This window comes from Vitis vinifera, chromosome 5 (assembly GCF_030704535.1).
Source record: "Vitis vinifera cultivar Pinot Noir 40024 chromosome 5, ASM3070453v1".
Taxonomy (NCBI): Eukaryota; Viridiplantae; Streptophyta; class Magnoliopsida; order Vitales; family Vitaceae; genus Vitis; species Vitis vinifera.
This window is the reverse complement of record NC_081809.1, coordinates 17501-40803: the sequence shown is the minus strand read 5'-3', so window position 1 is coordinate 40803 and position 23303 is coordinate 17501. Positions and strand designations below refer to the sequence as shown.

At 40.2% G+C, this 23303-nt stretch overlaps 1 protein-coding gene across 4 annotated transcripts in view; it reads right to left on the bottom strand.

Moving 5' to 3' along the window:
* Positions 1 to 2029: 2029 nt before the first annotated feature.
* The window catches only part of LOC100267066 (chaperone protein dnaJ 49), a 22950-nt gene continuing 1676 nt past the window's right edge, over positions 2030 to 23303 (bottom strand). For 2 of the 4 annotated variants that reach the window (XM_059736678.1, XM_059736679.1), the window contains one exon: positions 2030 to 2419. The gene's annotated coding sequence lies outside the window, so the exon portion shown is untranslated. Of the gene's footprint in view, positions 2420 to 22606; positions 23038 to 23303 lie in introns of those variants that run through there. The other 2 variants (XR_009465606.1, XM_059736680.1) reach the window with 2 other exon arrangements.

Below are 23303 nucleotides of genomic sequence, written 5' to 3'. Positions count from 1 at the left end.
AAATACCGATCTTTGTACATTTTTTGTTTGTTGGATTGGATTCTCATTAGTTGGCCTGTTGATCAACTTCTTCCTCCTATAGGAGCGAATTAGGTGGTCCGACTTGGTGCATTGTGGCAATTTTCTAATTGGTTGGCCAAATTTGTGTCACGCGGGGCTTGACGGGTGATTAGAAATATAGCATATCGATGGGGTGTATCATTGGGCAGAATCTTGGTTAATTGAATCTCCCTATTATTTCGTTCCTTATATGAGCCTCTTCAAATAGGGCTTATTGCTATTGATTCAATGATCCCTATAGGGTGTGGTCAACAAGAATTATATATTAGGGATAGACAAATTGGTAAAACAACAGTAGCCACAAATACTATTCTCAATCAACAAGGGTAAAATGTAATATGTGTTAATGTAGCTATCGATCAAAAAACATCCTCTGTAGTTCAGGTAGTGATTACCTTTCGGGAAAGAGGAGTGATGGAATATACTATTATGATAGCTAAAACGACGGACTCGCTTGCTACATTACAATACTTTGCCCATCGGAAGCTTATTACCATTTAATTTATAGCCAGAGACGCCTTCCTGGGGTATTATCGGGCAAAACCCATGTGGTGATTGTCTGTTAATACGCGAAATCCATTAAGGCCCTGAAGACTTATATCTGGGCTTGATGAACGTGGATAGATCAAACTCGCATTCCTTTGGTCCACATGTCCATGGGGCTCAAGGCTGAGTGCAATTGACCAAGTGGTGACCTCCTGGGTGATGGTGTTCAGCTTGCCGGAGGGGATTCATGATACATGACTTAGGGTTAGGTCAGGTTAAGCCCACTTGAACTTGGATTTCCAAACAGGCATATCCAACTACCTCTACTGTTCACATCCGTCAGCAAGAAAGTATCATTTTGATTTATTCTTTTTATTCACCTTCCCTTTCACTTCAAATAAAAAAGATGTGAAATTTTAGAACACTAGAGGCATAAATGTATTTATCCAAAAACTTATGGGATGTAAGTAAAATTAACCCATATTATTAAAAGCCTATTTCACCAAGAGCAACAACAATTTTAGAAACTACTTTAGAATAACTTGTATCATGAAAAAAAAGCCAATGTCCTTGACCTTATGCAACTTGTATCATGAACAAAAGGGGAATGTCCTAGACCTTATGCAACCATTAATTCTTTGCATTTCATATGAAGGCTTACCTACCATAATAATCCCCAAACCTTGGCTATATCTAATAGCTGAAAATTTGAGGGAAATTTGAGAAAAAGAAAATAAAGAGAAAAAATTTGAAAAAATGAAAAAATGAAAAAATGAAAAAAATAAAAAATAAATTTTAAATTAATAAATTATTTTTATATTCGACTTTAAACTTATTTTAACTTTTATATATAAAGATTAAATAATTTGAAAATATAAGTTTTTAAATTATTTTGTTTTATATTTTCTATAGTAACAAGTAACAACTAAGCGTCAAAACTTATTTATTTATTTATTTTTTCGGTTTTCCTTAGTACTTGTTAAGAATCAAACATAACCTTACCGGAATGGCAACAAACCCTGATGAGGCAAGTATTCCTTGAGCACTTTAACAAAAATGCGCTTCTATATTTGGATCACTATGGAACGGAAGAACATCGAATTAGGGGCAGAGCCAGGCTATGCCCATGGGGCCTCAATTTTATTTTATTTTATTTATTTATTTTTTAAAGTAATGGGTTTGATCCAGGTTCAGAGTATGCAAAATATACGTGGTTACTACTAGGTTATAAGAACACACTTTTGTCTCATTTTTCCCCCTTGAACTAAAGTTCATGTGTTGCCCCCTCTCAACTCTTTCTCTGGCCCCGCCACTGCATAGGATCACATTATCTTGCAAGGTGGCCACATGGACATGACAAAAACAGTTAGGAGTGAGAAATGGAAGACAACAATTTTTGACAAGTTGAATTTAAGCCCACAGGTACTAGACTGAATGCTACTGTCACATCTCCAATGCTCAATAGTAAGAAAACAACTCAATCTCATGAAACCAATCTGGGTAAATTCATTTATCATAGCCAATAGTTAGATTTCCATCTGCTATGTTCATAACTGTACTCAGCCTGCTAGGCATTCAATACATAAGCTATTTGGAAAAATTACACACTGTATAGTTTTATCACATTACCGAAAGCAAAGTGCAGTGGCATGATTTGGGTGTTGAAAATCTCATCTACCACTTCTCTGGGCCAAATTGGCAGACACAGGAGCATGACCAAAACGTCTACTTGGAGTTGGGATGTAAATGTTGGGGCCACAGCTCTGTGCAACTCAAGCCCACTAGTTTTCTCATCCACTGACCAATGTTTCGACTCCAGGCTCACCATAATGCAGAGCCACTTAAGCTATATCCTATATTCAATCCACAGGCCCTGCTCAATTCAGAAAACAAGCATGTGCTTTATTAGTAAAAGGAAAATTGTAGTAACACACTCAACACGTAAGCGGAGGTTGTAATTACATAGCCAACACACATAAATAGAGAGTTAGCTGAGGTTGTACTTGTAATTAGTAAAAGGAAAACAAGCATGTGCTTTATTGGAACCTTAAGTTTGTTAGGGAGTTAGCTGAGTCAGCAAAAGTAGTTAGGGCTGTTAGAAACTCAGCTAACTTGACGAACTTCTCTATTCTGAATGTATGAACTCCCCTGTTCAAGTAACACATAAATAGAGAAGTAGAAGCTCTCAGTTCAATCATTGAAGAGCCATTACAGTCACTCTCCTCTTTCTTTAGTTTTGCTCTTTCATTATGATATTTGAACTTGGTACCGGAGCCATCAAGAGTTACATCAATGGCATCTAGCTCCAATACTACAAATTCCCCTGAGATTCAATTGAAATCTCAGATTTTGCAATTACCTTTCTCAAATAAATTGAATTCTTTGACAAAAAAGCTTGATAGAAACAATTATGGCTTCTTGAAAACTCATGTGCTGCTAGCATTCAGAGCTCACAAATTAGAAGGATATCTTCTTGAATCGAAAATTTGATCATTGCAATACATTGAAACTTGAAATGGAGAAAATTAGAGCAAAGTAATGATTCAATTGAATCTAGAATTTGAACTCTAGACAATAATTGATCAGTCTATTATAAGCTGGCTTTGACTTCCATTCTAGAATTGGTGTATGGCTATGTGGTGAGATGTCAAAATTCCTTTTAAGTTGGGAAAACACAACATTATTGATGAAGAGATGGTGATGAATATATTGGGAGGCTTAGAAGGTGAGTATGAAGCTTTTGTTATTAATCTCACTTCAAGAATTTCAGAAATTACTTTTGAGAAAGCTCAATTTCTTCTTCAAAGCTGGACATGTTGTTGCTAACTGCTATCATTGTTTTGACATAAGCTTCATAGGCACCACAAATCAGCAGCAACAGAATGGAGGTAAAAGACATCAAGTTTACATTGCTTCTCCAGGTGATAGCACAAATAACTCCTTCCGGTACATGGAGTGGGGCAACAAATCACATTACTGCAGACATTAATAACCTTGCTATTAAGTCTGATTACAAAGGAAAGGATTGAATCACAGTAGGCAATGGCCAAACTCTTAAAATCTCTCGTGTAGGTTCTGCTGGCATTAACACACACTACTTCACATCCTTTAACACTGAAAAATATCCTTCTTTTTCCTAAAATCACCGAAAACCTGTTTAGTATTTCCATGTTTACCAGTGACAATAATGCCGTTGTTGAATTTTTCCCTGACCATTGTTTTGTTAAGGACAAGAATTAAAAGCTCATCAAAGATGAATGTGAAGCACTGTGAAGTGGAGAATAAGGTGTTCAAGGTTAGGTTTGAAGGCATCCATGGGGGTCCTTGGATTTCATTTACAGAGAGGGTTCCAGGACATGCATTTTTGGTGGTCTTTGAAGAGGAGGAAGTTGCATCAATTTTGGAACAGTTGAAGAAAGGTATGAAGGTGGTGGGATCTTTGGGTTTTATCTGGAAGTATAGAGGTGGATAGAGGATGCATTTGGTGGAAATTTGCTTCAATAGTAGAGGAAGATTTATAGGAATTACAGAGTTTGTTACAAACATAAAAGCTACTTCTCTGATTGTTCCAGAATGTGTCAAAGGTAGAGGATGGGAAGCCCTAAGGAAGATGATCTCTTTAGTTTTGGAGTGTCCTTTTCTCACTGTCACTGGAACAAAGGAAGCGGATGCGAAGGTGGAAAACAAGGTGGGTTTGGTTTGGAGGTCTGGGGATCAGTCTTGTGCTAGAGTTGATGAGGGTTGCCCAAGGAAATGAGCTCTCTTACCTCTTGGAAAGTGGGCTAGGGCGGTGATTAGTGAAGGCCAAGTTTTAGTTCAAGATTGGGGTGTCGTTGTTAAGGCTTTAGCGAGAATGATGGGGGTGAAGGGCATGATTTCCATAAACTCTTTTACAGCATCCAAAGGCGTTTTCTTCGTGGATTCCATTGAAATAGTGGAATGGCTTTAGGCACAAGGAAGGTTGGTGTTGAGAGGAGTGGTTTTGAGCTTGTAGCAATGGTTGCCAAGAAAAAATACAGTGGTTCTTGGAAAATTCAGGAGGGGGTGGATGGAGCTGCAGGGGCTTCCATTCTATCTGTGGAATGAAAACCAGTTAGGGTTTATTATGAAGAATTAGGGGAAGATGACAAAGGTGGATCAGGATTCTTTAAAGCTAGTAGATTTAACAAAGGCCAAATTGAAGGTGGAAATGAACCCAAATGTGGTATTGCCAGTGTTGTTGGAGGTGATAGATGGTGCCTGGGTTTTTACAGTTGCAGTATAAGTCATCGAAGGGGAAGAAGAAGGAAAACAGAGGAAGATTGAGTTAACACACTGCAGAAGTGAGTTGGCTTCAACAGGAGTTGGCATGTAGCAGGGCCCTGCATAGTTTTTGAGAACATGGTGGGGCTAGGATGAGTGTGGGGAGCAGCTGCCACCCACTATCTTTGGTCTCAAATATCATTTCAAATTCAAATAGGTTTGCAAAGTGGGCTGCCATTTTAAAGGAGAAGGTGGCCTGTGTAGAAGGAGATTTAGGGCCAATTGAGAAGGAAGGCACAACCATTTCCAAAGCCCACTTGAATAATGATCTTCAATTAATAGAAGGCAGGCCAAGTAAGGGTAAGGCCTGCTCTAGAGGAGGCCCAACAGGCACTGGGCCAAAATCCTTTTTTGATAAGCAAACCCATTTGGTTGGCCCTAGAGAGAGAAACTCGTGTTGCAACACATACAATTTGCTCAAGGTTATAGGGGACGATGGCGAAACTCTCCCAAAGAACCTCAATTCATCTCTTTATGCGTCAATGCCCTTCTCAGCCCAAGAAGGAAGTTGGGTAGCTGTCATGCGAGAAGTTTGCCTCTGCCATCCTCTTTTGAGAAAGTGCTAAATTACTTGGCTGGGAGTGATATAGAGAACAAAGAAGTTGGCCTTCAAGGGAGGATACTTTCCTTGAAGGCTGAGGCTTTTCTAGTAAGAGAGAACCAGAGTGTCAACCTTTTGTTTTGAGGAGGTAGAGGGAATTTTGATCCCAATTTTGTCGAGTTCGGGGGGTGGTCCAGGAGGGGTTGAAGTCAGAGATGGTTTTCAACACTGTGGGAGTCAACTCCAAGTATAGACTTCTACTCCCCTTTCCATGGTTAAAGTTTGGGTTTTGGAGGGGGCTATTGATCTACCTTCTTCCTTTTCCCCTCGTTGTTTCTCTAAGGTCCCCTGGTCTTTCTATTCAATCCCTTTTGTTAAATCAAATTGTTGTCATTTTTCTTTATTGATTGGTCCTTCAAGGGTTAACAAGTTCCCTTCCGGCTCATTTGGGGTTGTATCTTATCCCATAGGTGTGGTGTCCCCAGTAGTCAAGCCTAGCCAAGAGCTAGAGGGTGACTCTTTTCTCATGTTATCACAAAATAGACCTGATAAATCTTCTTTCCCAGAGAAGATAAAGTGCCATTTTAGGAGGTTATTGTCCAAGCCTTAAGGTGGTTCATGGAGGATTGAAGGTTTCAATTGGTCTCCTATTTCAGCAAAGAATGCCAAGTAGCTGGATCACCTTTTTTAAGAAGAGGAGATTTATAATGTTCTGTTGCATTTAAATAAGGAAAAGACCCCTGGTCCAGATGGTTTCACAATGAGTTTTTATCAAGAGTGTTGGGGGATGATTAAGGATTATCTTTTAAGAGTGTTCTTATAGTTTCACAATAATGGGATAATTAATCAAAACACAGTACCAAAAAAGAGTCAAACAAACAGGATCTCAGATTATAGACCCATCATTTTGGTCACCGGTTTGTACAAAATCATAGCCAAGGTGCTCTCAAGGCATTTACGTAAAGTTCTCCAAGACACCATCTTTTCTACTCAAGGTGCTTTTGTTGAGGGGAGGCAAATTTTGGATGTCGTCTTGATTGCTAATGAGTTGGTGGATGAGAAGAGGAGATCAAGGGAGGAAGGGGTAATCTTCAAAATTGATTTAGAAAAGGCCTATGGTCACGTTGATTGGGATTTTTTTGGATCATGTACTTGAAAAGGGTTTAGTTTAAGATGGAGGACTTGGATGAGAGAATGTTTATCTTCAACGACTTTTGCAATCTTAGTGAATGGTAATGCTAAGGGTTGGGTTAAGACATATAGAGGCCTAAAATACGGAGATCCCCTTTCCCTTTTTCTATTCATCATTGTGGCTGGCGTTTTAAATGGATTGATAGTGAGAGTGGTGGGGAGAGGTGTGTTTGAGGGGTTTTTGGTGGGCAGAGAGAGAACTAGGGTGTCTCATTTATAATTTGTGAAAAACAACATTTTTTTTTCCTAGAGCATCCTTGGAAGAGTTGTAATCTCTTAAGCTAATTTTGTTGGTGTTCGGGCGTTTGTTAGGGTTAAGGATTAATCTAAATAAGAGCACTCTTTCTTGAATCAACATTAGCCAAGTTTGGTACTAGGTTAACTTCTCTGCTTGATTGTGCAATCTCTTAATAGCCTTTTAAAGTATTTGTGTCTTCCTTTAAAGGAAACCAAAATCAATTTCCTTCTAGGACCCCATGCTGGATAGAGTCTCTAAGAGGTTGGATGGATAGAAAAAACTTTCTTGTCCTTTGGTGGTAGAACCACCCTAATTCAATCTTGTTTATCAAACATCTTGAGCTACTTTCTATTTCTTTTCAAGATTCCAACATCAATAGCATAGAGGATTGAGAAATACAAAGAGATTGTTTTTGATCGGGTTCTGAGGAGGGTAAAAGGGATCATTTGGTTAGTTAGAACTTAGTTTGCAAGCCTAAGGAGTTTGGTGGATTAGGGTTTGGGAAAATTTATCTTAGGAACCAAGCTTTATTAGGGAAGTGACTTTGGAGGTACGCTAAGGAAAGTTCTGCCATTTGGCATAAAGTTATCTTAAGTATTTATGGGACACATCCTAATGGATGAGACACCAACAATAGAGTTAGATGGTCACATCGTTGCCTTTAGAAGGCCATTGCACATGTGCTCTAAGTTTTTTTTTTACACACTCGCTTTGTGGTGGGTGATGAGACCAAAATTCATTTTTAGGAAGATTTGTGGTAGAGGGACCAACCTTTTTGCTTACGATTTTCAAGCTTGTTTAGAGTCACCACAATTAAAAACTTTCCTATTTTAGCTATCCTGAGTAACAACACTTCTTTATCTTGGGATCTCACTTTTCACCGTAATTTAACTGATACAAAGATTGTGGATCGTGAAAGACTAATGACCTTACTTTCCAAATGCGAAAACTTGCATTCTGTCCTCTTCATGAGCTTCCTCAATAAAATTGTTTTTTTCAACCTTATTCGAATTTTCAAATTCTGCTTCTTTCTACTCAACTAATTTTATGTGGAAATCAAGTCATTTCTAAGATCAGGGCCTTTGCATAGTTAGTGACACATAAAAAGGTAAATTCTAATGACATGATACAGTTGAAAATGCATTTCAAAGCCCTTAGCCTGATTGGTGCATCCTCTATAGGAGTAGTGAGACGATTGATCATCTCTTCTTGCATTGTTTGATTACTTTGGGATTGTGGCATAGGATATTTTCACAGGCTAGGATGGTGTGGGTTTGGCCTAACAATATTCGCAATATGATGATGATTTCCTTTTTGAGAGTTTTATTAGAGGAAGCACTCTTTGGAGGATGGCGTGTCTTTTTTTGTTGTGGACTGTGTGGAGAGAGAGGAACACTAGGATTTTCAAGGACACTTAGAGGACATTGAAGTTGTTGTACGATTCTTTTTGGGCTTACTGTACAAATATTTTTAAACCCTACCCTTTGAGTGTAATTCAACTTAGTTGGATTTCAATATGTATGCCCTAGGGTTGGGTCAACATGGTCTGGAATTGTTATACTTGTATAAGCCTTTTGTCCTTTTTGTACAACCTTCCTTGTTTAGTGGAGGTTTACTCAATTCTTTTGATAAGGTTTGTACATCATGGGGAGGACTTCTCATTCTTCTCATGGTTTTTCTCAATTAATAGATTTGTTTGTTTCTAATAAAAAAAAAAGAAAAAGAAAAAAAGAAAAAAGAAATAGAAGATTGTGCTAGAGCAAGGTACACTTAAAAATGGACTTATTAATCGTATGAAAGTTGAGTGTGAGACCTTATCTCTCCTCTAGAAGTTTCAATTTGCCTTCAGTTTATCTTACTAAATCTGCATTTGATTGTAATTACTTTCTTCTTTTGGTAGAAGTTCAAATAAAGCTAATATATGGCGTGAACATTTAGGCCACCCTCAATCTCTATGTTGAATCATGTTCTGAAAGATCTCATTGTGGTTTCTAATTCCACTTCTCTAAATTTTTGTACTCCTTGTCAATATGGTAAATCCAATCAAATGTCATTAAAATCTTCAAAAAATAAACTAGGTTTCCTTTAATATTGTTCATTCTAATCCATGAGGACCCGTTCTCGTTGTTTCTGTGGATGGTTATAAATATTTTTTTTTTTTGATAAGTAAACAAGATATGCATTAAAAAAGGCTAAACGCCACAGAGTATACAGGGAGTATACAAGATGGCTACAACCTCAAAAAAAGAAAAAGGACCAAAAAGAGCTACCTCCCCTCAAGTGGAAGCTATCCACTCCAAGAAACCTATAAGAGAGAAAGCCTCCTCACCTAAATACACTTTGGCCCAATTCCATAAGTTACAAACAAAAGAATTCTTTAACCTCTGAACATTCACCACACCCCCCCTAAAGGCTAACCTATTCCTCTCCTTCCATACCGTCCAAAAAATACACAGCGGAATGGATTTCCATATCTGTTTCCTTTTCTTCCCAACAAAAGAACCCCTCCAGGAGGTTAAAGCCTCCTTAACCATTTTTGGGAGGACCCACTTAATATCTAACAACCCAAAAATAATATCCCAAAGAGCTCTAGTCACTATACAGTGTAAAAGAATATGATTTACATTCTCTTCTTCACAACCACACAAAAAGCAACAATTTGGGAGTTGCACCCCTCTTATCTGAAGCCTATCCAAAGTGAGCACCTTCCCCCATGTAGCCTCCCAAGCAAAAAAGCAGACTTTAGTTGGTACCCTATCCACCCATATTCTCCTTGCGGGAAACATTGTGGCATTAGGTTTATCCAACATCCTATAAGCTTCTTTAACCCTGAAGAGACCATTTCTTCCTTGCCTCCATTTAACTAAGTCATCCTCCAAGGAAGGCCTATGACCCCTCAGAGTATGGAGCAAATCACCAACCATATCCAGTTCCCAATCATTGAAATCCCTCACAAAAACAAGATTCCAATCTCCTTGGCCCGAATGATGGTCCCACATCTCCTCAATCGAAGCATCTCTATGCACGGCAAGGACAAAAAGATGGTTGAAGCATTGGGACAACGGAGTATCAGCGCACCAACTATCTTTCCAAAATTTAATTTTGGAACCCTTCCCAACTAGAAAAGCCAAATTTTCCCAGCACCATTCAGATTCTTTCATAATCTCCTTCCAGACCCCAACTCCATCCGCCCCACTAACCTTCTTAGCCCTCCACCCATGTTCCTCTTGCCCATATTTCGTAGAAATCACTTGTTTCCAAAGGTTATCCCTTTCACACGCAAACCTCCAAGTCCACTTGCCCAACAAAGCTCTATTCAGAGTGGCTATTCTCGTTAATCCTAGCCCTCCATTGCGTTTTTTTGTGCAGACCACATCCCATTTTACTAGATGAATCTTTCCTTCCAAGTTTCCACCCCCCCATAGGAAGTCTCTTTGGATTTTCTCCACTCTTTTAGCAACAGACTTAGGCATACGGAAGATAGACATTTGGTAAATTGGCATACTGACCAAGGTGCTTTTTATAAGAGTGATCCGCCCCCCTTTGGAAATGTACTGTCTTTTCCAAAGCACAAGTCTCCTCCTGACCCTCTCTTCCACTCCATCCCACATAGAAGACGCCCTATTGGGGACCCCTAAAGGGAGACCCAAATATTGGGAAGGCAGAGACCCCACCCTGCACCCTAACTCAGCTGCCAACTCAAGAATCTCCTCCACTTCTCCAACTGGAATGATTTCGCTTTTGGCTAGGTTCATACGAAGACCCGAAACCGCTTCAAACCAAAAAAGAATCCAGCTTAGATGAGAGACTTGATCTTTGCTTGCCTCACAAAACACAATTGTGTCATCAGTAAAAAAAAGGTGGGAGATATGCAATGAAGTTCTACTACCACCCCGAATGTTGCATCCTGAAAGATATCCCCCTTCCACCGCTCTCCTGATGAGAACGTCCAGAATCTCCATTCCCATAACAAAGAGGTAAGGGGATAGAGGATCCCCTTGACGAAGCCCTCTAGTGCTAGGGAAAAACCCAGCTGGCACTCCATTAACAAGAATAGAGAATTTTGCAGAAGACACACAGCTCCACATCCATCCCACCCACTTGTTCCCAAAGCCCATTTTATGAAGGACCTTCATTAAGAAATTCCAATTAATGCTGTCATAAGCTTTTTCTTTATCCAATTTGCAGATAAGACCCTTTTCTTTTCTCTTCTGCCACGAGTCTATCACCTCATTAGCAATTAAGGACGCATCCAGAATTTGTCTCCCCATTACAAAGGCATTTTGAGCACTAGAGACCACCTTACCAATCACTTTTTTGAGCCTATTAGCTAAGACTTTAGCCAAAAGTTTATAGAGGCCCCCCAACAAGCTGATAGGTCTAAAGTCTCCCAGATCCTCCGCCCCACTTTTCTTAGGTATCAACACCAGAAAAGTATTGTTGAGGCTCCTAACAAAGGTATTATGCTCGTGAAATTCTTTAAACATCTCCATGATCTCCTCTTTGGTAAAGTCCCATGCGTTTTGCCAGAATGCTACAGTAAAACCATCCAGGCCAGGGGCTTTGTCCCCATTCATCTCCATCAGCGCCGAGTGAATCTCAATTTCTGCAAATGGGACTTCTAGACTCTCTGCATCTTGCTGGCTGATACAACCCACCGGAATATTACCAATATCTGCTTGCCACTCCATATCTTCAGTAAGCAACTGCTGAAACGAATCCACAATGCCTTCTTTCACCTCCTGCTCCTCTACCAGCCACTCCCCATTAACCTTAATTCTGCCCATAGCATTGTTTCTCCGATGAGCACTCGCCATTCTATGAAAGAACCCCGTATTTCTATCCCCCTCCCTTAGCCAAATCTCCCTTGAATGCTGTCTCCAATGAGCTTCCTCCAACAGGACCCATTTCTTAAAGGAGTCTTTGGCTTCCTTTTTTAGCTCAACTTCCTCCACAGTCAAATTTCTCTCACTTGCCACTCGATCCCAAAAGTCTACTTGTTCTAGGGCTGAGGCTTTATTGGTTTCCAACCTCCCAAAAACCTCTTTGTTCCAAACTTTCAAATTCTTCTTGATTTCCTTCATTTTAATAGCCAATCTGTAGCTAGCGCTGCTCCTGACATCAATCCCCTGCCATCATGTTCTCACAACATCTTGAAACCCCTCAACCTTCAGTCACGTGTTTTCGAATCTAAACGGGGTTGGACCTCTTCTAATACCACCCCCCTCTAACACGATTGGGAAATGATCTGAAATTGGCCAAGACAGCCTGATCTGAGTGGCTCCATAAAACAGATCTAGCCAGGTAGGGGAAACTAAAAATCTGTCTAGTCTCGCCCATACCTGATTTTTGAGCCCCCCATTCCAGGTGAACTCTCCCCCCTGAAGAGGCATGTCCACCAACTCTAAATCATCCACAGTCTCTGCAAATCTCCTCATAGTTGAGGTGATTCTTCTTTGGCTACTCCTTTCTTGTTGGAGCAGAATGATATTGAAATCCCCACCAAGACACCAGGGATCGTCCCAAAGACCTCTTATCGCCCCCAATTCCTCCCACATACCCTCCCTTTCCATTTTAGTGAAAGGACCATACACTCCCGTGAAAACCCAAGTAGCCCCATTTTCTATAGTCCTGAATCTACAAGACAAAGTGAAATGACCCTCCTCCCAGTCCAAGATATCCAAGACCCTCTTGTCCCAGCATATCAGAATGCCACCCGCAGCCCCCTCCGCATTTAGAGCTCTCCAGTCTATAAATCTCCTAGTGCCCAGACTTCTCACTATACCCTCCGACATCTCCTGAATCTTGGTTTCCTGAATACACATTAGATCCACCCTCTGGCTCCTTATATAGTTCTTAATAATTTTCCTCTTAGAGCTATCATTAGCTCCCCTCACATCCCAACTTATAATCTTCAGCTTCATTGGACAACTATCAATTGGTTCCCTTTGCCCTGTGAGGGAGCTTTCTGCTTATTCCCCCCCTCGTAGTTGACAGAGCATTCCAACCTCTTTAGTTCCCTTTCAAACTCGGTCTTCTCTAAGAGTTCTTTGCTGTGAATCTTTTCCCTCCTCTTCCTGATTTTAGTCAGGAAATTCAATATCTCCTTTTCTATCCCCTCTGTAGAGAAGCCCAGAAATTGGCTAAATTTCACCAGGCTACACTCCTCCCATAATTCCTCTTTCTCATTTTCAGTGACTTGAATTCCTGAGGCACCATCACTCTCCTCCTTGCACCTAGCCTTATCTCTGTTTTTGTTGGCCTCTCCCAACTTCCAAGATCCATTCACGTTCTCGTCATTCCCCTCATAGATTGTTAGCCAAGTTGACTTGTCCCCCCATAATTCCTCCTCTAATTCCCCTGGACGATCGAAAGACTCCCCCTCCGGAGCCCGATCAAAATTAGAAGAAAGAAGAAGAGACGTCCCCATAACCTGATTTCCTTTAGGATAGAAATGCAGGGCATACCTCTTAGCTTCTTCTTCAAGCGCATGGTCAGTCATGGAGAAGCCATCAACCCTCTGTTCCCTTCTGATCTCCTCTGGCACCCAGCACGTCAAAGCATCCTCTGGAGTGGGTCTTTTTCTGGAAAATAAGCAGCCTAATAAACCAGCCTTCTCTTGGTTAGCATTAGGGCCCTCCCTTTCCAGTCCTTCCATCAGAACAGAAGAGTGGCAGCCCAGTCCAGCAGCCCAATTACTAGACGATGGGCCTGCCTCTAGCACACCAGCCACCTTTAATATATCCTTTAATTTTCGGCCCAAAGACCCATCTCTCTTAGCCAACCCACCATCCTTCTCCTGCTCTTTAAGGCCCAAAGTTAGACCATGTGAGGACGACCCAGTCAATTTCCCATCCAAACAGGCCCATTCCCGGGGCCTCGAGCCATGGATCTGGTACCCGGACTCTAAGCCCGGCCCATTTTCCTGCAACAGCATCCCATCATCTGGCAAGAGCAGACCCTCGGTTCCCGTGTCTATCAGATCCTTCCCCACGCGCTTCTCCGCGCGTGAGAACGTGTCACCCCTGTCCTCGGTTCTCCTTCTGATCTCCACCGCAGAGAGAAACCGTCTCACCACCGGCCTAATCTCCCACCACAACGCTAAAGAGTAAACCTCCTCCTCTACCTCAATTTCTAGCATGCTTGATCTAAATTCGCCTGTTATTTTGACCCGTATTCTAGCCCATTGAATCTCCTCCATCGACCTTGTCCTCTCATCAATTTCAACAAACCCCCCACATTCCTCTCCTATTTTCTTCAGAATCGCCGGGCTCCATAACGAGACTGGCAGACCGAAAATTTTGACCCAAGCTTCCTGTGCCATCTCCTCCTCTGCCCAACAACCTGTCTTTGGCTTCCAGAAGTCCAACCCTAAGTGTACTCCTCCCATCTCTCTGCTCCCCGATGAAACCACACAGTGAGCCTCTCTTTTGTCCTCAAACTCCAACAGAGCCCTGCCTCGTTCCAATTTAGCCAGCCCTAGTTTGCCTTTTAAACCCCAGGAACTCGCCCAAAGATTTCCCAGCCTCTCCAAATCTTCATCTTCCTTTTTGATGGGCTTCCAACTCGCGACGAGACAGTGTTGCAACTTCTGTAAATTTCCTGCCATCTCTTCCCTCGAGACCTTCAACTTGATTACATTTGTGTCTTTACGATTTGAACCCAAAACTACCTCTGCATATGATTTTGCCGTAGTAGCTTTATCGCCGGCCCTCACTTCCTGCAACTCCATTCTTCGGCCCGCTAGCTTTTCCATTTGGTGAATCATTTCCGCCATAGCCATCCATCCTCTTTTATCCCTCCTACCTCTCGGTAAGAAGATGCAGAAGGTTTTCTGTTCCGGATCCACAACCCCCAGCCTTAAAAAGCCACCCGCTCTATTGGATCCCCGCACCAGAGTGAATTGCTTACCTCTATCTCTCCACTCCATTTCCCATCTCCCTTCTTTTTCATCTCGTAAACAATGGATTAGCCCCTTCTTGAAGAGCCTTAAGCTTTCCAGCCCTAAACGAATCCATGTCGAGACCCCCCGCTTCTTTTCCACGATGAGGATCTGACATCTACCTTTCCTCCCATCCAGTGCAAGCTCGAAGGTCTTGGATTCCACCGTGAAGCTTCGCCTTCGACTCGCCTCGCCGATCTCATCGTCGTCGCCGTCGCACGCGCTTTCACTTTCCCTCACGCCCTCTCTCTCTCTCTCTCTCTCTCTCCCATCGCTCTTGTGGATGGTTATAAATATTATATTCACTTTATTGATGATTTTTCTAAATACACTAGGATATATCATCTTAAAACTAAATTTGAAGCCAAAGAAGTCTTCATTCAATTCAAAACTTCTGTTGAAAAACAATTTAATATGAAAATTAAGTGTTTAAAATAGGTTTAGGAGGAGAATATAAATGCTTACTTCCATTCCAAAATCGAGTTAGTGTGTTCTTTAGGCATCCTTGCCATTATACACATCAACATAATTGAAGATCAAAAAGGTAACATAGACACATTGTTGAAATGGATTTGACTTTACATCCTCAAGCTCAAATTCCTTTCAAATATTGGTGGGAAGCTTTCTCAACTTTTGTTTTTCTCTTTAATAGGTTACCCTTCATAACTCTTGATCATTTGTCACCTTTTCAAATGATATTCAAATCCAAACCAAATTTTCATTCTCTTAAAGTCTTTGGATGTGATCGTTTACCTTATTTAAGACCTTACAACAAGCATAACTTTGATTTTCACACTTCTAAATGTGGATTCATTGGTTACAATCAGAATCACAAGGGCTATAGATGTCTTCAGTCTTTTGATCACGTCTATGTTGCTAGGAAAGTCAATTTTAATGAATGAGAGTTTCCATATCCTTTTTCATTCTCATCCTCTAGTTTATAGTTAAATATTCCAAGTTCATCATTCTATATCTTCACCCATTCATCACTCTTCTCCAGCATATTTTGATAAATATAATGAATAAACACTTGATTTTGTTCCTACAGTACCAGTTCAAATACAAAAATCACGCTAACCAATTTCATCCCCTTCCTGATCTTCAACAGTCAATCTACAAATTGACTTGCCTATCCAATCCATTGAGCCTTTGATACCTACTCCATTTGAGCCTACTAACACACTTTCCTACATTCATCCAATGCAAATTAAATCAAAATCTGGATTTTTTAACCTAAAGCATACACCTCATCAGCCACCAAACAAGTGTGTGATTCAAACACAATAGAACCAATTGATGTTGTTGAGGCCTTAGTAGGTCCCACTTGAAAAGTGCTATGGTTAATGAGTATACCGCTTTTATGAAAAATGAAGCTTGGAGTTTGGTACCTTTTTCTTTATGGGTAAAAATAATTATATTGAATAAGAAGAAAGTACAGCCAAAGTGCAACCTGAACAATACTGGAAATATACAACTATCGCCAAACAGAAGAATCTATAAAAAGATGGGTAACAAAAAACACCACCCGCCTTCATCTAGAGCCCAACCAATCAAAAAAATTGATTAAAGGAAGAGACCTTTTATCTATACACAACTTAATCCAAACCTAAAGAGTACAAACAAAGGAGTTTTTCAGCCTTTGAACCAACAACTCCTTGTTATTAAAGGCAATCATATTTCTTTCTTTTTAAAACTATCCAAAAATTACAAATAGGGGCTGCCTTCCAAGCCTTATTGCGTTTTTTTTTTTGGATAGGCAAATAAGAGCATGTATATTAATAACTATAAAAAGGATGTCAAACTAAAGTTGCAAATACAGTATACTGGAAGTATACAAGTGAAACAAAAACCAACTATAGTAGCTACAAACCCACTTTAAAAAGAAGAGTTTGTCCATTCTATAAAATCTAATAAAAAGGTTGGCCCTTCCTACCCATCTCCTAGAAGGAACCCTCAAGACCACATATACAGACTAGTTATGAGGGAATCCTTAAGGGCTTGGATAATGCGTTGTTCCCCTTCAAAAGTTCTTTAATTTCGCTTCTTCCAAATTATCCATAAAAGACAAAGAAGGGCTATTCTCCCAACCTTCCTTCTTTTCCTACCCACAAAGTTACCGTGTTATCCCTCCAACAAATCCTTAATAGAAAAGGGAAGAACCCACGAAACGCCAAAGAATGAGAAGAGAAAGTGTCATAACTCTCTAACTACCCCACAATGGATGAGAAGATGTTCAACTAATTCATCCACATCTTTACACATATAACAAAAACCTGCCAAAACCCATCCTCTCCTCTTGAGTTGGTCCATAATTAGGATCCGGCCCCAAGTCACTTCCCAAACAAAAAACCTCACTTCGGTAGGAGACTAAGAATCCCAAATTTTCTTTGAAGGGAAAGTCACTTCACCCCTATCTTTCAATGCATTGTAGAAAGACTATAAAGACACCCCATTCTTGCTAGCTTTCCAAACCATTTTATCCTCCTCTTCTCTAAATCTACCAAACTCACTAAGTTTTAGAAAAAAATTATTTACAACATCCAACTCGCAATCATGAAAGTTTCTTGAACAACAAGGGTTCTAAGTGATCATTCCTCCTTCTGCCTCTCGAATATCATCCACCCATGCCTCCTTAGCAATAGCAAAAGCGAATAAAGAAGGAAAAGAATCCTTCAAAGGCATATCATTGCACCACACATCATGCCAAAATTTGACTCTTCTTCCATTGCCCATCTCAAATCTTATTTTGGCTTTAAAAGTTCCTCATACTTTTCTAATTGACTTCCGCAATCTAACTTCATGGCCTTCTCTCCCTTCCCGAAGGCACCAACTTCCCAGTTATTCATCAAATTTCCCAAAAAATTGTTCTCCAAATTTATCCCTTTCCAAGGTAAATCTCCAACACCATTTCCCCCAAAAAGCTTTGTTGATAGTGGATAAATCTTTAATACCAAGGCCCTGTCTTTTTTTATCTTTGCAAATCACTGACTAGTTCACAAGATGAGGTTTTTTATCCATAGAACCTCTTCCCCAAAGGAAATCCCTTAGGATTTTCTCTAATCTATTAGCCACCGACTTAGGAGTAATGAAAAGGGATAAGAAGTAAATTGGGCGGTTGCACAAAGTACTGTTCAGCAACGTGACTCTTCCTCCTTTTGATAGATATTGCCTCTTCCAAAGAACCTTTCCTCCACCACATCCTAAACAGATTTGGCCTTAAAAGGGAGCACCAAGGTGTAGGCCCAAATGTGTAGCAAACAATTTTCCTATACCACAACCCATTACCGTAGCTAGCTCCTCAACATTGGGGACATCCCCTATTGGAATAAGCTCAATCTTGCTCATGTTAATCTTTAGACTTGAAGAAGCCTCAAACCGAAGCAAAACCCATGCTAAATAAGTGAGCTGGTCTGGACAAGGATCAGAGAACAAAACAATGCCACCTACAAATAAAAGGTTAGAAATTAGAACTCTACCTCTCCCTCCAACCCTAAAGCTTGAGATAAAGCCACCCTCCATCGCCCTTCTCAAAAGAGAACTTAAAACCTCCAAAACCAACACAAAGAGGTAACCACAAAAGAACCATGCCACCCAAAAAGAGTCTCTAACCGTCAAGGGTAGAACCTAGGACACCTCAAAGAGAGCAAAAAGTAACTACCATAGCACCCTAGCCCTAGCACAGTGAAGTAAAATGTGGTTAATGGTCTCTTCTTCAACGTGGTAAATGAAACATCCATTTGCTAGAGACCACACCCTTCTTTTTACTTGATCCAAAGTTAAGGCCTTGCCTCACGCCACTTCCTAAGCGACAAAAACCTGCCTTGGGGGGATTGCACCGAATCCAAATGATACTCCTCAGAAAAGGGACTGCAACACTTGACTCTAAAGCATTCATAGAAAGACTTAATAAAAAAAAACACCGCTCTTTGTTAGTGTCCAAAGCACCCTATCTTCCAAGTCACGGAACACCATTTTCTGTTGGATTCTTTAAAGAAACCTCTCCACCCTATCCAACTCCCAATCATTGAAAGACCTAAAGGACATTGGATTCCATCCGCCATCCTCAATCATGGAGTCGCATTCATCTACCACCTGCGCCTTCTTTGGAAAGGCAAGAGCAAAAAGAGAAGAAAAAGAAACACACAAGGCCTTGTTACCATACCATTTGTCATTCCAAAAACTCACCCTTCTGCCATTACCCACTTTGGAAGCAATCTTGTCACTCAATATATTCTATTCTTTTTCTATAGCTTTCGAAAGACACACCCTATACCCCTCTCTCACTTCACGGGAGCACCACCCCTTTTTTTCTACACCATACTTCCCACTAATAACTTGTTTCCATAGAGCCCCCCTTTCGTCCACAAAGTGCCAACACCATTTACAAAGAAGAGCCTTGTTGAGCAAAGAGAGACATTTAACACCCAAACCACCCTTCCTCTTATATAAGCAAACAATCCCCTGGTTTACTAAGTGATGTTTCTGAACAAAAACCCCTCACCCCAAAGGAAGTCTTTCTAAATCTGCTCTAATCTCAATCTAATTGACCTTGGCATGGTCAATAAGGACATAACATAAATCGACGTACTAGTGAGAGTGCTCTCAATCTGACTCATTCTCCCTTCTTTAGTTTTTTCCACATAGCTAACCTTTTGTGAAACCTCTCCTCCACCCCATCCCAACCTGTCATGGATTTGGATAGAGCACCCAAAGGAAGACCCAAGTAAGAAGAAAGAAGCACTACCACCTTACACCCAAGATCTAAGGCCAGAACCTTTAAATTCTCTACTCTTAGAACTGGTAATAACTCATTTTTATCCAAATTGATTCTCAACCTTGAAATAGCCTCAAACCACATTCATAACCAACTTAAGAAAACCATATTGTCTTGTGAATCCTCGCAACATTCAAGAATATCATTCACAAACAACAAATGAGAGATTGGGACCCCTCTGCCACCCCTCCCTGTCACCCCACAACCAAACAAAAAACCCTCATTCACCACTCTCTTGATAAGGCAACTAAGATCCTCCATACCAATCACAAACAAATAGGGCAAAAGAGGATCCCTCTGCCTCAACCTCCTGGAGGTGGGAAAGAAGCCAAACAAGGTACCATTGACAAGGATGGAAAATTTAGCTGTGGAAATGCACCACTTTATCCAACTAATCCATATGTTCCCAAAGCCATTTTTTAGAGCACAAGAAGCAAGAAATTCCGATTTACATGATCATAGCTTTCTCTATATCCAACTTACTTTTTCCTTTTCAACAAAAAACTTATAGCCTCATTAGCAATTTTTTTTTTTGATAGGTAAGATCAAAAAGTATATATAACTAGCCTCATTAGCAATTAAGACCACATCCAGAATTTGCCCCCCCCCTCTACGAAAGCATTTTGGGCCGAAGAAACCACTTTGATCACCACCTTCTTTAGCCTATTGGCTAACACTTTAGCCAGCAATTTATACAAGTCTCCCACCAAACTAATAGGCCTAAAGTCTCTAAGATCTTCAACACCCTTTTTTTTGGGACTAACACTAAAAAAGTAGCATTTAGGCATTTTATAAATCTGCCTTACTCATGGAATTCTCTAAAAAAACCCATCACCTCCTTCACAAAATTCTAACTAAATTGCCAAAACACCATGGAGAACCCATCAAGACCAGACACTTTATCCCCACTCAACTATGATTGGGCGTAAGAAACCTCTTGAACAGTGAACTGCTCCTCCGGCCTTACAGCATCCTTCCCCTCCAACCCATCAAAAGTCATCCCACTCAAACTAGGATGCCAATCCCCTGAACCTGAAATGCCCGAGCCACCCCCTCTTGAATTTCATTTTCCTTTGAAAACCAAGTATCATTTGTTTTGATTTTGACCAAACAATTCCTTCTTCTATGAGCATTAGTCATCCACCTTCCTTCAACCACACTTCTCTTGATTTTTGTCTCTAGGAGATTTCCTCCAAGAGGACCCATTTTTGAACTCCTCCCTCGCCTCTAACTTCCACCTCTTCTGCCGATAAGGATCTCATATTCTCCTACTCATCTCAAAATGACACTTGGTGAAGAGCCAAACTCTTTTTGACCTCAACTTTGCCAAACACTTCTATGTTCCATATTTCCAAATTAGCCTTTAAACCTTTCAACTTTGTTGCTACAATAAAACTAAAAGTCATTGAAATTAAACCCTTGACACCAATTTTTTAGTAGTTCTTTAAAACCCTCTTTCTTTAACCACATATTCTCAAAGTGGAAAGGAGCAAACCCTCTTCTCACCTTTCCTCCATCTAACAAGATGGGAAAATGATTTGACACTGGTCTAGGTAAGACACTCTGCACCACCCCGCTAAAGTGAAACTCCTAGTCTTTAGAAACCAAAAAAGCGGTCCAATCTTGATTTGGACAAACTATTCAAACCACCACTCCAAGTGAAAAGGCCCCTCATGTAAGGAAAGGTCTTCTTAGATCAATCATCAGTTATCTTTGAGAATCTCTTCATGGCCATGGATATCCTCCCTTCTTTGTTGCATTCACTAGGGAATCTAGTCATGCTAAAGTCTCCTCCAATGTACCAAGGGTCATTCCACAAACCCTGAATAGCCCTAAGCTCTCCCCAAAAAGTTTCTCTATCCCTCCTCATAGTAGGGTCATAAACCCCTATAAACATCCACATAAAACCGTCCTCACAATTTTAAACCGACAAATTATCAAAAACTAGCCCACTTCCATCCTAACCAACTCTAGCACTCTATTGTCACAAAACACTAGCACCCCTCCTATTGCTCCCCTTGCATTTACCGCTCCCTAATCTAAGCATCTCCCCACACCTAAACTTTGCACCACACCCACAAACATTTCTTGAACTTTGGTTTACTACAGACACACCAAGTCCACCCTATGTGATCTAATTAGGGATTTGATCACCTTCCTTTTATCATTGTGATTAGCCCCTCTCATGTTCCAAGACAAAATTTTTAATCTCATTTAGAACTCAAGATTGTAGCCTCTCCTATTGTGCCAATCCCTTTCACCTTGGTTGTGCCACTGTAATTAACTGAACACTCTAGTTTCTTCAATTCCCTTTCAAACCTTGTAGAAGCCGAAAAATTCCTCTTCCTACCCTACTCTATCCTCTTTTGCATCCTCTTTAACATACTCAAGATTTCCCCCTCAAACCCCTCTATCGAGAAGGCCAGAAACTTGCTAAAATTAGCCAAGATGCTATTGTCCCAACCATTTAGATGGCTAGCTTAGCCTTGAGAAAACCGATCATCCATGTCTCTTTCCTCTATGACAGGAGTTTGGTACCTTACACTTACGATATCAATGTTGTTGAAAACAAATGGGTTTTCAAGGTTGAATATAATTTTGATGGCTCGATTCAAAGTTATAAGGTTTCAACAAACTCTTATTTTGGACTATTTTGAAACCTTTAGTTATGTTATAAAATCATCAACTATCAAAGTGATTCTTAAATTTGCTACTACTTATGGTTGTGACATTCAACAAATTGATATAAGCATTAACTTTCTAAATGGTCATCTTTAAGAAGTGGTATTCATAGCATAGCCTAAGGGATTTGTAGATCCTATTAAACCAACACATGTTTGTCGATTGCATAAAGCGTTGCATAGCCTTAAACAAGCACCTCGAGCATGGTTTAACAAATGAAAAGGTGCTTTAATCAATTGGGGATTCAGCAATTCTATTTTTTATGCCAGTCTTTTTATTCATAAAAGGGATGGGAAGTTGTTATGTCTCTTGGTTTATGTAAATGACACATCGATAACAAGAAATGATTCAACTTAAGTTGCACAGGTTATGAAGGACTTGAACAAACAATTTGCATTGAAGACTTTGGGCTCTCTCAACTATTTTATTGGTTTTTAAGCATTTCGGGACAAATCAAGAATTTACTTGTCTCAACACAAGTATATCCTAAACTTGTTGAAAAAGAGAAACACAACTGGTGCAAAGAGTTGTCCCACACCTATGTCTGTTGATTACCAAATTGTCATTAAACAAAGGAAATCCATTTGAAGATTCATTACTTTATAGGAGTACTATAGAAGCTTTACAATACTTAATAGACAAGGCTAAGGCCAGAAAGTCAGTTCTTGCATGCACCTATAATTGACTATTGACAAACTTGTAAAAGGATTCTTAGATACCTCACGTGTACACTGGTTACGGTCTACACTTGAAACCAGCAACTCAAGGATTGTTTTTGGAATGATTTTGTGATGAAGCTGAATACCAATCCTTGGCCCAAGCTACAACAGAGGTTACTTGGTTTTAGTCCTTGTTGAAAAAGTTAGGGACTAAAAATAATGATACTTCAATTTTGTGGTGTGAAAATTCTAGGGCACCAATGTTTCATGACAAAACCAAGCATATCCAAACTCCAAAATAAAAATAAAAATGACAAAACTTGAATTGCTAAGGCAAGAAGAGGACAAGAGTTTTAATTTGAAAGGAGAAGGAAAATAATTCATGATGCATATATGTTAACAAAATATCCACAATCAACTACACATGA